This window comes from Sinocyclocheilus rhinocerous, unplaced genomic scaffold, assembly GCF_001515625.1.
Source record: "Sinocyclocheilus rhinocerous isolate Xijiao unplaced genomic scaffold, SAMN03320098_v1.1 scaffold3457, whole genome shotgun sequence".
Lineage (NCBI taxonomy): Eukaryota > Metazoa > Chordata > Actinopteri > Cypriniformes > Cyprinidae > Sinocyclocheilus > Sinocyclocheilus rhinocerous.
Genome location: NW_015637185.1, coordinates 3830 through 14857, shown reverse-complemented (window position 1 = coordinate 14857; position 11028 = coordinate 3830). Strand labels below are relative to the sequence as shown.

Sequence of the window (11028 nt, the reverse complement as noted above, 5' to 3'; positions counted from 1 at the left end):
AAGAAACAAAGCACCCAGCATCGCCAGTTGTAGACAAACACAAACATGGGCAAAGAAACAAGTCCTAAATAAGGGGTAGATAGTATAGCACATTGTGGTTTGTTGATAGCATAAACACGTGTCATTTGTGTGCATGACAAAAAAAAAAGTTTAATGTAAATGAAGATTAAGAGGTGAAAGCTAATGGCAGATCTTGGACTGATAAGATTGCCAGGATGTGTGTCTGCCTCAAGTACCTCAGATTGCTGCTGTGCAATTTGATAAGCCTAATCTTTATCTTACCTGCTGCAGTTTAGGGCAGGGTTACTCATCAACTTTCAGACTTACCAGCTCTGATGTCAGAAATTAAAGAGCCAATTAAATCAAAATCAGACTTTTTTTTTTTAAATCCACTAGCGTAATCAAACATTGTAAACCTTTATTTAGCAGTTGTACGTATTTAAAATTTACAATAGAGTTGTCATCTTGCACTCAAAGGATTATACAAATTTCGTCCAAATAAATGTCCCCTCTAGAATGAGAATGCCCCTCCCCTAATACTGGTTGCCAACAATTACCAATATAAAGTAGCAAATTGTGGTTCACCGCTGAACTACTAACCATTTAAAAAAGGGATAAGCACTTTGATATGTGACGTTCCTGTTCCTGTCTCAACAGGAAATACATCTACACAGAAATGAAAACTGTACTTGTCATTTCATTGGGTCTTTAGTATATATGTTTGCGTGTATGAGTGTGTGTGTGTGTGTGTGTGTGTATGTATTTGTTTGTTTATTTTTTTTGTTTGTTTGTTATTATTATCATTGTTATTATTTAGCGGCAGTATTTTTAATAAGGTCATTTATTTTAAGTATAAAATAGTGTGGAGTCCAAAAATTAATAAATTAAACATTTAGAATCTGAACAATTAAATTATTGAATTAAATTTAAATTTAGATTACATTTAAGATTTATATTTCAATTAAATTATAGTTCAATTAAACTATTACAAAAATCCACAACTTTTTTTTTCTCCCCACCCCTGGAGTGTTTTATTCATGTTCAGGGTTTTCTAGATATTTTATTTGTTTGTTTGTTTTATTTTATTAAACGCATTTACATTACCTACACAATTTAAAACACTTGCCTCAGAGACAGATATCTGACATATCCGTCAACTACATGAGTCTAAGACACACTAAACCCATAACTAATTACACCGAGAATTGTGTTTATGAAATATTATCAAATATTTAAGGCCCTATGAATTTGTTTTCTTCCCCAAATACTGTTTCCCCCCATTTTAATATTTCTTTATTAATGACTTAATATTAATTTATTAACAAAAATGATGGTACACTAACACTAACAATTTAATGAATCATTTAACAATTTCTTTTATTTTCTGGCAAATAAAACATGTCACATAAGGTTTACTGTTAAATATTCCTTAAAAGTTTTAACAACTGTATTATTATTATTATTATTATTATTGTTGTTGTTGTTGTGAGATATCTAAATACAAGAGTTATCTTGTTAGATAACAGAGGTACTGTATATACTACAACTCATACTTTGCTACCACATTTATGGTTAACTTCTGCACTCTAAACACTTACATTATTAATATTTAGTTGTTGCCTATGATACATTTACTTCTATGATCCTGCCTGCTAATAAAATCGCAGTTAACCCAGCCAACTACTTAGAACAATGAAGTTCTTTATAAATCTCCTTTTTCTGTTTTGCATTATCTTTGCTTTCGAGTAATAGTGGGGGAAAACCACTTATATATGTCTAGCTCAATTTGTGTCTTGGCAACAGCTGTAACCTGGCAGCCGGGGATATGATCAGTTACCTGCGTAACAGGACAGAGGAGAAGACCACAGACTAAAGGTCAGATAAGACATGAAAAAAGCCTGGATGCATCCAGTGGTTCCCGTGTGAAGAGAATAATTCCAGGGCTCGCTCTCCCGCTGCATAGCAACTGCTGGCAAAATCTACTAGTCTCACTGAATACCAGCTGCTCTGGTATTATTGTTGTTGTTGTTGTGAGATATCTAAATACAAGAGTTATCTTGTTAGATAACAGAGGTACTGTATATACTACAACTCATACTTTGCCTATGATACATTTACTTCTATGATCCTGCCTGCTAATAAAATCGCAGTTAACCCAGCCAACTACTTAGAACAATGAAGTTCTTTATAAATCTCCTTTTTCTGTTTTGCATTATCTTTGCTTTCGAGTAATAGTGGGGGAAAACCACTTATATATGTCTAGCTCAATTTGTGTCTTGGCAACAGCTGTAACCTGGCAGCCGGGGATATGATCAGTTACCTGCGTAACAGGACAGAGGAGAAGACAACAGACTAAAGGTCAGATAAGACATGAAAAAAGCCTGGATGCATCCAGTGGTTCCCGTGTGAAGAGAATAATTCCAGGGCTCGCTCTCCTGCTGCATAGCAAACTCCTGGCAAAATCTACTAGTCTCACTGAATACCAGCTGCTCTGGAAGGGCAAATTATTAGCCAATAAACATTCTGCTCACAGAAAACCAGTGTGTTAAAAATCTGATAAGGTTTTTGTTTTCTCTAATTCATGATTACCAGACTTACTGGTAAAGATGTGGTTTCACAAAGACAGATTTTTTTTCAAGAAAACTGGTTTAAAGAATGGCAAAGGCATAATTTATTCAAAAGAATGGTGTTCTGCATGTGATGTTTGCTGAAGCGTTGTTAAGGGAGATCTAGATGTTTTATGTTTCACATTTGCCACATGGAACAAATGGACAATTTATATTGTGGACTTTATACAGGAAGACCAGAATAACAGGCCAGCAGGAAACCAGGTAATAAACAGGCACCACCAAATATGTGGTATTAAATCTGCCAGTGATGGGGTTGATTGTCTCTGAACATAACATTTATGTCAATAACACATTTTCTAGCAGGAGAAACTACAGTAGGGAAGAAAACAACAGAATGTGAACAGATCAAGACAAGGACAGCACATCATGTGATTTTTTTTTTTTTGGCCACGTTTATAATATTTTGGAATATGCATAATTGATTAAAAGACATAAATCACACCTGTAAAACAGACTGGATTCAGGATGGAACAAAAAATAAAAAGTTAAATTAAATGCTCAGATTTCAGCTTCTGAATTTCCATAGAAAATTATTAAATATAAGTGTACTTGCAATTATATTTCTGCTGATATAAGCACATATTCAGGATTATGATTTTTTTATTATTATTTCTTTTTTTTTTTTTACTAATCTACTTTTACATTTTTTTCTTGTCTCATGATCTAGCTTGTCTGATTTAAATTTCAGTAGCAAACTTTGAATAATAATTTAAATTCCAACTGGCTGCTTTAAATGTTATCACTTCAAAAATGTAGTGTTTATGTAAGTATCAGGTGCCAATGAATGAAAATGAAATATTATTTGTTGTGTTCATTTAGGTACAGTATGCATACAAACAGGACAAATCTTGATTTTAACTTGGATGGATGGATGGATGGCTATTTGTTTAAATTATGGTTCTCCTTCCTTTTTGAGCAAATACATAAAACTTAAGATATGTATTGAACATCACCAAGAAGATGAAAAATATTGTGATGAACATATTTTTAGCTATAGCCTACTGCCCCACCCTGCTACAAACTACTTCCTTTTCTCACTATTGCAAAGGAATTGCTTCTTTAAACAGATGGACCATGCGGTGTTTCCATGTACAGTGCATCAGGGCAGACATGCTTTCCTGCTCATAATTGGATGCAGTTGATGTGCATTAGCAAATAAAGGCATCATTGTTGAAGCCAGATTTCAGATTCACCGCACAGAGCTACCCACAACTCCACACAAATCCATCAGATTAAGCCGCGAAGTATTTTTAGTTACACGACTGCCCTAAAAATTAAGCCACCATGTGCAGCATCAGCATTAATATTTCTCAGGACTGACTGGCTGTCACCTTTCAGAACTGGCCCACACCCAAAACTCTGCATCTGCCCTACATTTCTAAGCGCAATGCCAATAATATATCATTTAAAATTCCTGGATGTGAGCCATGTGTGATTTTCCACTCGCGGACAAGGTAGAGCAGAAAGTCCCTCTTTTCAACCTTCCTCCTGAAACACCCAGACAGACATACAACTCAGATTAAACAGACCCTCCATTTAGATCTTATAACACATTTAAGTAAGAATGATTCAGCTCAGTTTCAAATCAACCCATGCCCTTTCTCAAGCTAAAAAAAAAGTCTGCAAATGCAGAACCAAAACTTGAACCTCACATTTAATGTAACAAGTTAACAACATAATAGGGTTTAATCGAGTACAGACTGCTGAATAAAGGGCCAGACACATGGCTGTGATGGCAACTACAGACGTGCTCCAAATGAAGCGATGGGGCAAAGCCATTGTGGCTATTTGGGAGTACTTGCAAGCATGCTCAGTGACCTGAAACACTGCTATGCGAGTCTGCACCATGTCCAGGATAAACCCTCGGATTGACTTTCCACAATCACACAAGAGCCAGGCTTTGAAGACTAGAACACATCCCTGAATCACATCTCTGGGATCATTGTCATTTAAAATAATAATAATAACAGTAATAAAACTAAGATTTGTGTGACAGGCTCATTGCTGGTTCATAATTCCAAGTGTCTCGCCTAAGGAACTAACATATTATGAATGTCTGCTAAGCCACCATAAAAACTCACTCATGTCCAAAATAAGCCTATGAAAATAAAGAGCTTTCAAAAACATGTCGAGATAGAACGAGAGAGATTGCAATGCTCAGTATGATGGCTATACGTTCAACACTCTCCTGCATGCACAGACAAATATCTCCCAATTTTCTCCCATGATGCATGTCTGGGACAGTGGAGCTACCTCAATTCTGTTGCTCTTATCCTCACTTCTGATTCTTGAAAAGCTGCTGGACACTTCCCAATATGTTGTGTTATGGTTGAACTTTAATTTTAAAGTGCCAATGACATGATCCCGTTTAAAAAAATAAAAATAAATAAATAAACATGGACCTAACCTCACTAAAGCACACTCCACATGGAATACTTGATACTTTGTGCACGCAAGGCAATCTTTTCTACTGTTCACACAGGAGAAGAGCTATGCCATGGTGAATACCAATATCCTTTAAAAAAAAATAAAAAATCAGTAAACTCGACCTGCATAGGTGCCCTTGGGGGCCAGATTTGAAGAGTCCTGCTCTTCACCATCCAATAAGACAGTGGTTCTCAACTCCAGGCCCACTGCTCTGCACATTTTGTATGCACGTCTTCTTTATTTAACGTACCTGATTCAGATCATCATCTCTTTATGAGAAAGCTCCATGAACTGAACAGAGTGGCTGCATCTGAAAGCTGAAAAATGATGCCTTCAGAGGATGCATTCCAAGGTAAGAAGGCATCAAGGTACATCCGAATCCACAGTCAGCTTCACTTCCTGTCTCCTGAGATACCTTCATCTGATCAATTTTTGAAGGCAGCATAGATGTAGGCCTATCCTTCGCTGACATTGATATCCCACAATCCATTCCGTGATGGTTGAGCTAAAAATAAAGATGTGCCTGAAAGTTGCGTTTGGTGGTCAGTTTGTGTCTAAATGTATGTTACTGAACAACTTTCCCACCTTTGAGGTTACTTCTAGCAAGAAATCAGTATTATAGTAATTAAATATTTGCTTAGTTATCACCAAAGCTCGCTCTATTTTGTCGTAGCTCATTAAACTGTTACGCTGCCTCAGAAGCATCTCCGAAATCAGTTGCATGAAGTGCCTTCGTGCGCAAACGCAACCTGCAAAGTAGGGCTGCACGATAAATCGAAATGGACTCGAGATCACGATCGACAGAAGCTGCGATTGTCATGCGTATCTTTCAGTGAAGCACGGTTCTGTGATCAGCAGTAAATCTCCATCCAAAGGCCAGAGGATGCTCCCGCGCTGAAACTCCAAATACGCCTCGCATAAGAAACCCAGAAAATGTCTATCGCTGCAGCTGAATAAACAGAAGATTCAACTGCTTTCATTGATTCAACGTGACTAATAAACACACGACTACGGCAATATACGGTTTATCTGAGTTCTTATTATTATAATTTTCATTAAAATAAAGTATATTTATAATGCAATGCCTTTATCACTGCTTAAATACAATGAAATATGTTGCGTGCCTTATACTGTGTAAATGTGTAGTAAATTCTGCTCCATCTGAAAGCACGTGATGATGATTTCCTGCTGATTACAGAACCGGCATTACTATCAAAATGCGCATGACAATCGCATTCGATTAATCGCGCAGCCCTACTGCAAAGTCATTGCATGATAAGGCAACAAGTCAGCAGCATAATCTTTTGGACTCAGCCAATGTGTCAGATAAGAGACACATGCAAAATGTGCAGAGCAGTGGGTCACTGGGTCCCCAGAAACAGAGTTGAGAACCACTGCCCTAAGACGCCCTTAATCCATTTTTGTGTAGTATGTCGACATTGTCATGTGACCTACAGCGTAAGTTGCATCGCTTCAATGCCATTCACCCATGGCCTCAAGGGAGAGTAAGTTGTCCACTGGATGTGCACTTCAAACACTCAGTGGAAACAGTAGGTTATCCGGATACTTTTCGCCTAGTGTTTTACAAATACTACAAATTTAGACACGCTATTCTTTTCAGTGTTTTTTTTTTTGCCTACAATATAACAAACAAAATTGCCAAAAAAATAAAAATTCAATAAAGAGTTATAAACTGAACCAATGAGCTCCGACATGAATCACAACATAGGATTCAAAGCATTAAGTAACTGAAAATTGTGTATAAGACATGACAAAACGTACATGACTTGTACTCAAGTTATTTTAAGAGGGAATTAACTACTCATCCCATGAATTGTCGAAAATTATGTAATTGAATGAAAAAAGATGGTGGCCTATTAATCTACTCACTAAAGGTCCTTAATTACAATCAGCACATATATTTGAATTTGACTGTAAAATTTTGAGAGTGCAGGGAGAATGACTCATAATAGTAATTCAATTTGGGAATTGTTCAATGTTGTAATTTTATTTACACCATGGCCAGTTGTAGTGGGCACAAGGACTTTGTGCTAGTTCTTTGTGCTCATCTGTGAAGAGTTCTCAACAACCAAACGTCCATCATCCCTATCTGTAAAACTAAACACAAAGACCTCGATAAAAAGGGGCATTGCTTTAGAGAAAGTGACTCTACTGTGTGAAGCCTATGAGACCCAACCCCCTCGAAAAGTCAACAATTCTCTTCAGTCTCTCACATCTTTTGATTGTGGTTTGCAAAGCACCTTTCCAGAGAAGAGTGCTTTAATCGTTGGCGTTCAGTGGGTGGACTAATACATAAGCTCCAAGTGAGGTGAGCAAGGTGCCGAGAAAGTGCATTACATACAGCACTTGTCATTTCTGCAAAGTTTACTGCTAGAGAAAAGAAAGCGAGACTTTATGTGAACTCCTTGTTTTATGACAACAGATAAATCTGATTTAGAGAAATACCTGCTGCATCTTAGGAACATTCACTACTCAACGTTAAGGGAATTACACAGAAAGTTATAGAAGACTACAGTCGGCCAGCACATAAAGTCCATGGTTTCCAGTTACACTGATTAAATACATTACACCAAACCCAATAGGAGCAGTTTTCTGGCACTGACTGTTGGGCGAGATTGGTTTCCATAGACCATAAACTTGGTTCACTGAGAGTGTACGTTCCACAGGCAGCAATATGAGGATCTAACATGACAGGAGACCATTTAATTTTACACTAACAAATATGTTTTTACTTTTTGTGTGCTTTACGTGAAGAAAAATAAATGACTTCCTCCGTTTGATCATCTATCCCATCAGTCCTTAAAATAGCACTAACAATTGGTCCAATAAGGAAGTTTCCACAGTAATAGGCTACTTATCAATCAAACCAATAAAATCAAGCTTTTAGTGTCCTAGTACAAATCATGTTAGATGAAAGCGAACATAATCACAACAATTACGCATTTGAAGTCCAAAGGTTTGAAACATAGCTCCAATGTTTAACAAGAGGAGAACATAAAGAAAACAGGATAATTATATTTTCTGAAGAAAATGCAACTGCCTGTTGCTCACTGCCACTATGATGTTCTGAGTGTTCAGGGCATTGCTATGCAGTTTCTAAGGTGTTTAGCTTCGTTTTAGCATGTTGCTTGCTGTACAGTTGCTAGGGTATTCTGCATAATTGCCAACAATGTTGGGGGTAAAGCATTACAAATAACACGCATTACGTAGTCCGATTACTTTTTTTCCAAGTAAATAATGAAGTAACACATTACTTTTAAGTTTTCAAGAAAATATCTGAGTTACTTTTTCAAATAAGTAACGAAGTTGCTTTGTTTTCCCATTTATTCATCCTTAAAATAGCACTAACAATTGGTCCAATAAGGAAGTTTCCACAGTAATAGGCTACTTATCAAACAAACCAATAAAATCAAGCTTTTAGTGTCCTAGTACAAATCATGTTAGATGAAAGCGAACATAATCACAACAATTACGCATTTGAAGTCCAAAGGTTTGAAACATAGCTCCAATGTTTAACAAGAGGAGAACATAAAGAAAACAGGATAATTATATTTTCTGAAGAAAATGCAACTGCCTGTTGCTCACTGCCACTATGATGTTCTGAGTGTTCAGGGCATTGCTATGCAGTTTCTAAGGTGTTTAGCTTCGTTTTAGCATGTTGCTTGCTGTACAGTTGCTAGGGTATTCTGCATAGTTGCCAACAATGTTGGGGGTAAAGCATTACAAATAACACGCATTACGTAGTCAGATTACTTTTTTTCCAAGTAAATAATGAAGTAACACATTACTTTTAAGTTTTCAAGAAAATATCTGAGTTACTTTTTCAAATAAGTAACGAAGTTGCTTTGTTTTCCCATTTATTCACTCTGTCCTCGTGGAGAGGCACTTCCTTCAAGGATGAGGCTTATTAATTTCACTTTTGGTGTAAAAGGGCCGTTACAGTTGTAACGCAAAAGTAACGTGAATGCAAAAGTAATGTAATGCATTTCTTTCCATAAAAAAGTAACTAAGTAACGCAATTAGTTACTTTTTAATGGGGTAACGCAATATTGTAATGCATTACTTTTAAAAGTGGTTGCCAAGTTTTTGCTGTGGTTTCTACATGTTCTGAGTAACTGTTATGTTGCCATACATCTTCGAAAGTGTTCTGAGTGGTTGCCTACTGATCAGCCCACCCACAAGTCCCTATGATATTCTAGTCACTTCCATGCAAGTCTATGGGATTTTCTATCCAATTTTAGCATTCACCAGAAAAAAATTAACAATAAAATCTGAACACATAGAAAAGTAACAGGACACCTTTCCCAACAATGATTTGAGGTATCATGTATCACTCATGTCAGTATCCCAAACTAAGAGGAACGACTGTCACGTGTCCAAGATTAATAGGTTTAGGGGTTGAACAATAATTTAGCCCAACATCATAGAGCAATAGTAAGAGTTATGTTTGCTTTAGCACACACACCAACAAGTGGGGGACAATGAGCAAAAAAGTGGCGTGAGGACATTGGGTTTTGTTAGATCCAACTCAAACTCAGCAGGCTTCAGGCTTCTTTGTCTTTGCCACTTAACTTTAAGACCATTAAGACGCTCACCGCCCTGTGTCTGTCTGTCTGTCTGTCTCTGTCTGTCTGTCTGTCTGTGTGTGCAAAACATAACACAACAGAAAAAAGAAAGACAAAACACAACAACAAAGCAAAACAAAAACAAAGTTCCTTCACAAGTAACGTTCAACTGTTTCAACCTCATATATTGATAAAGAGTCTAGAATTCTGAATATTGATTGTAATTCCGATTCCATTTCCACTTAACGATTCTGGTTCCTTAATAATATATTTGTATTTTGTATAAACAACTAATAATTCCCAGTCAACTCAAACTAGCCCAAAACAATGTTGTATATACACAATGCAAATATATACACACACACACACTTTTTTTGTGTGTGTTTGTGTGTTTGTGGGTGTGTGTGTGTCTGTCTGTCTGTCTCTGTCTGTCTGTCTGTGTGTGTGTGTGTGTTGCCATCTTCACCATCCATGCAAACACTGTTGCGCTCTTTATACTTCTGATCATTCAAGTCTCCGGTTAATGCGCACGTTGCTTGGCAATTGAACCCAACATGAAACGTTTTATTAATCGAGGCTCATGTCCCTTTCTTGCTTCATTGTCTTCTTCCGATAGGCTACTTTTACTTCTTGAGCTCATTTGGCCGGTTTACATTCTAAATAAAAGTTAAATCCAGTTTACTTAATGCATTTCAGCCGCACGCGAACTGCTGTTTGTTTAACTTTAGACCCACACATCCTTTGTGCAACAATAACTAAAAATAAAAAATGTTCAGAAGTTCCCATTCAGATTAAAATAACTACACTCGGCGTCTCTTTCGGATTATTTCACTAAATGAATGAATATGCAGCGAATGGAAGTTCACCGCATACTGGCAACCCAAAAGACTTTCATCCGGTAAGAAAATGCAACTTTTAAATGAATGAAAACACAACTTGCCTCAGTTCTTTACTAAAATGTCCCTTTTAATCCACTCTTGAAGGCAAATATCCCGCTCTAGATAAACTGAAGAGGTGATTCGCGTGTACCCTTCCCAGCACTGCTGTGTATCCCGTGTTAGACTGCGGTCAAGCCAAGCCAGCCGCACTTTATTTTTGTCTGCGCGTCTAATCGCGTACTTACGGTATGGGTGCTGGGAACGGTCAAAATGCATGTAAAGAAGCTGTCATAACGGCGTTTCCTTTATACTTTTGCTGATATTTTCAATAGATTGCTGTTCACGGTGACCCAAAATATGTCTGCATAAAACGTAATTTAACCCTAAAAAAGACCATAAAGCAAAATCTGAATATTTATTTATTGCTAGTTTATATCATTACATAAATAATACAGTTTCAGGATTTTTTTAACAATGACTTGAACATTGAATTAATGTTTGTGAATA

At 36.8% G+C, this 11028-nt stretch overlaps 1 protein-coding gene across 9 annotated transcripts in view; it reads right to left on the bottom strand.

Moving 5' to 3' along the window:
* LOC107748838 (unconventional myosin-Ib-like) overlaps positions 1-10710 on the bottom strand; it is a 74109-nt gene extending 63399 nt beyond the window's left edge. For all 9 annotated transcript variants that reach the window (XM_016563816.1, XM_016563820.1, XM_016563819.1 and 6 more), the window contains exon 1: positions 10584-10710. The gene's annotated coding sequence lies outside the window, so the exon portion shown is untranslated. The remainder of the gene's footprint in view (positions 1-10583) is intronic.
* Positions 10711-11028: the final 318 nt, after the last annotated feature.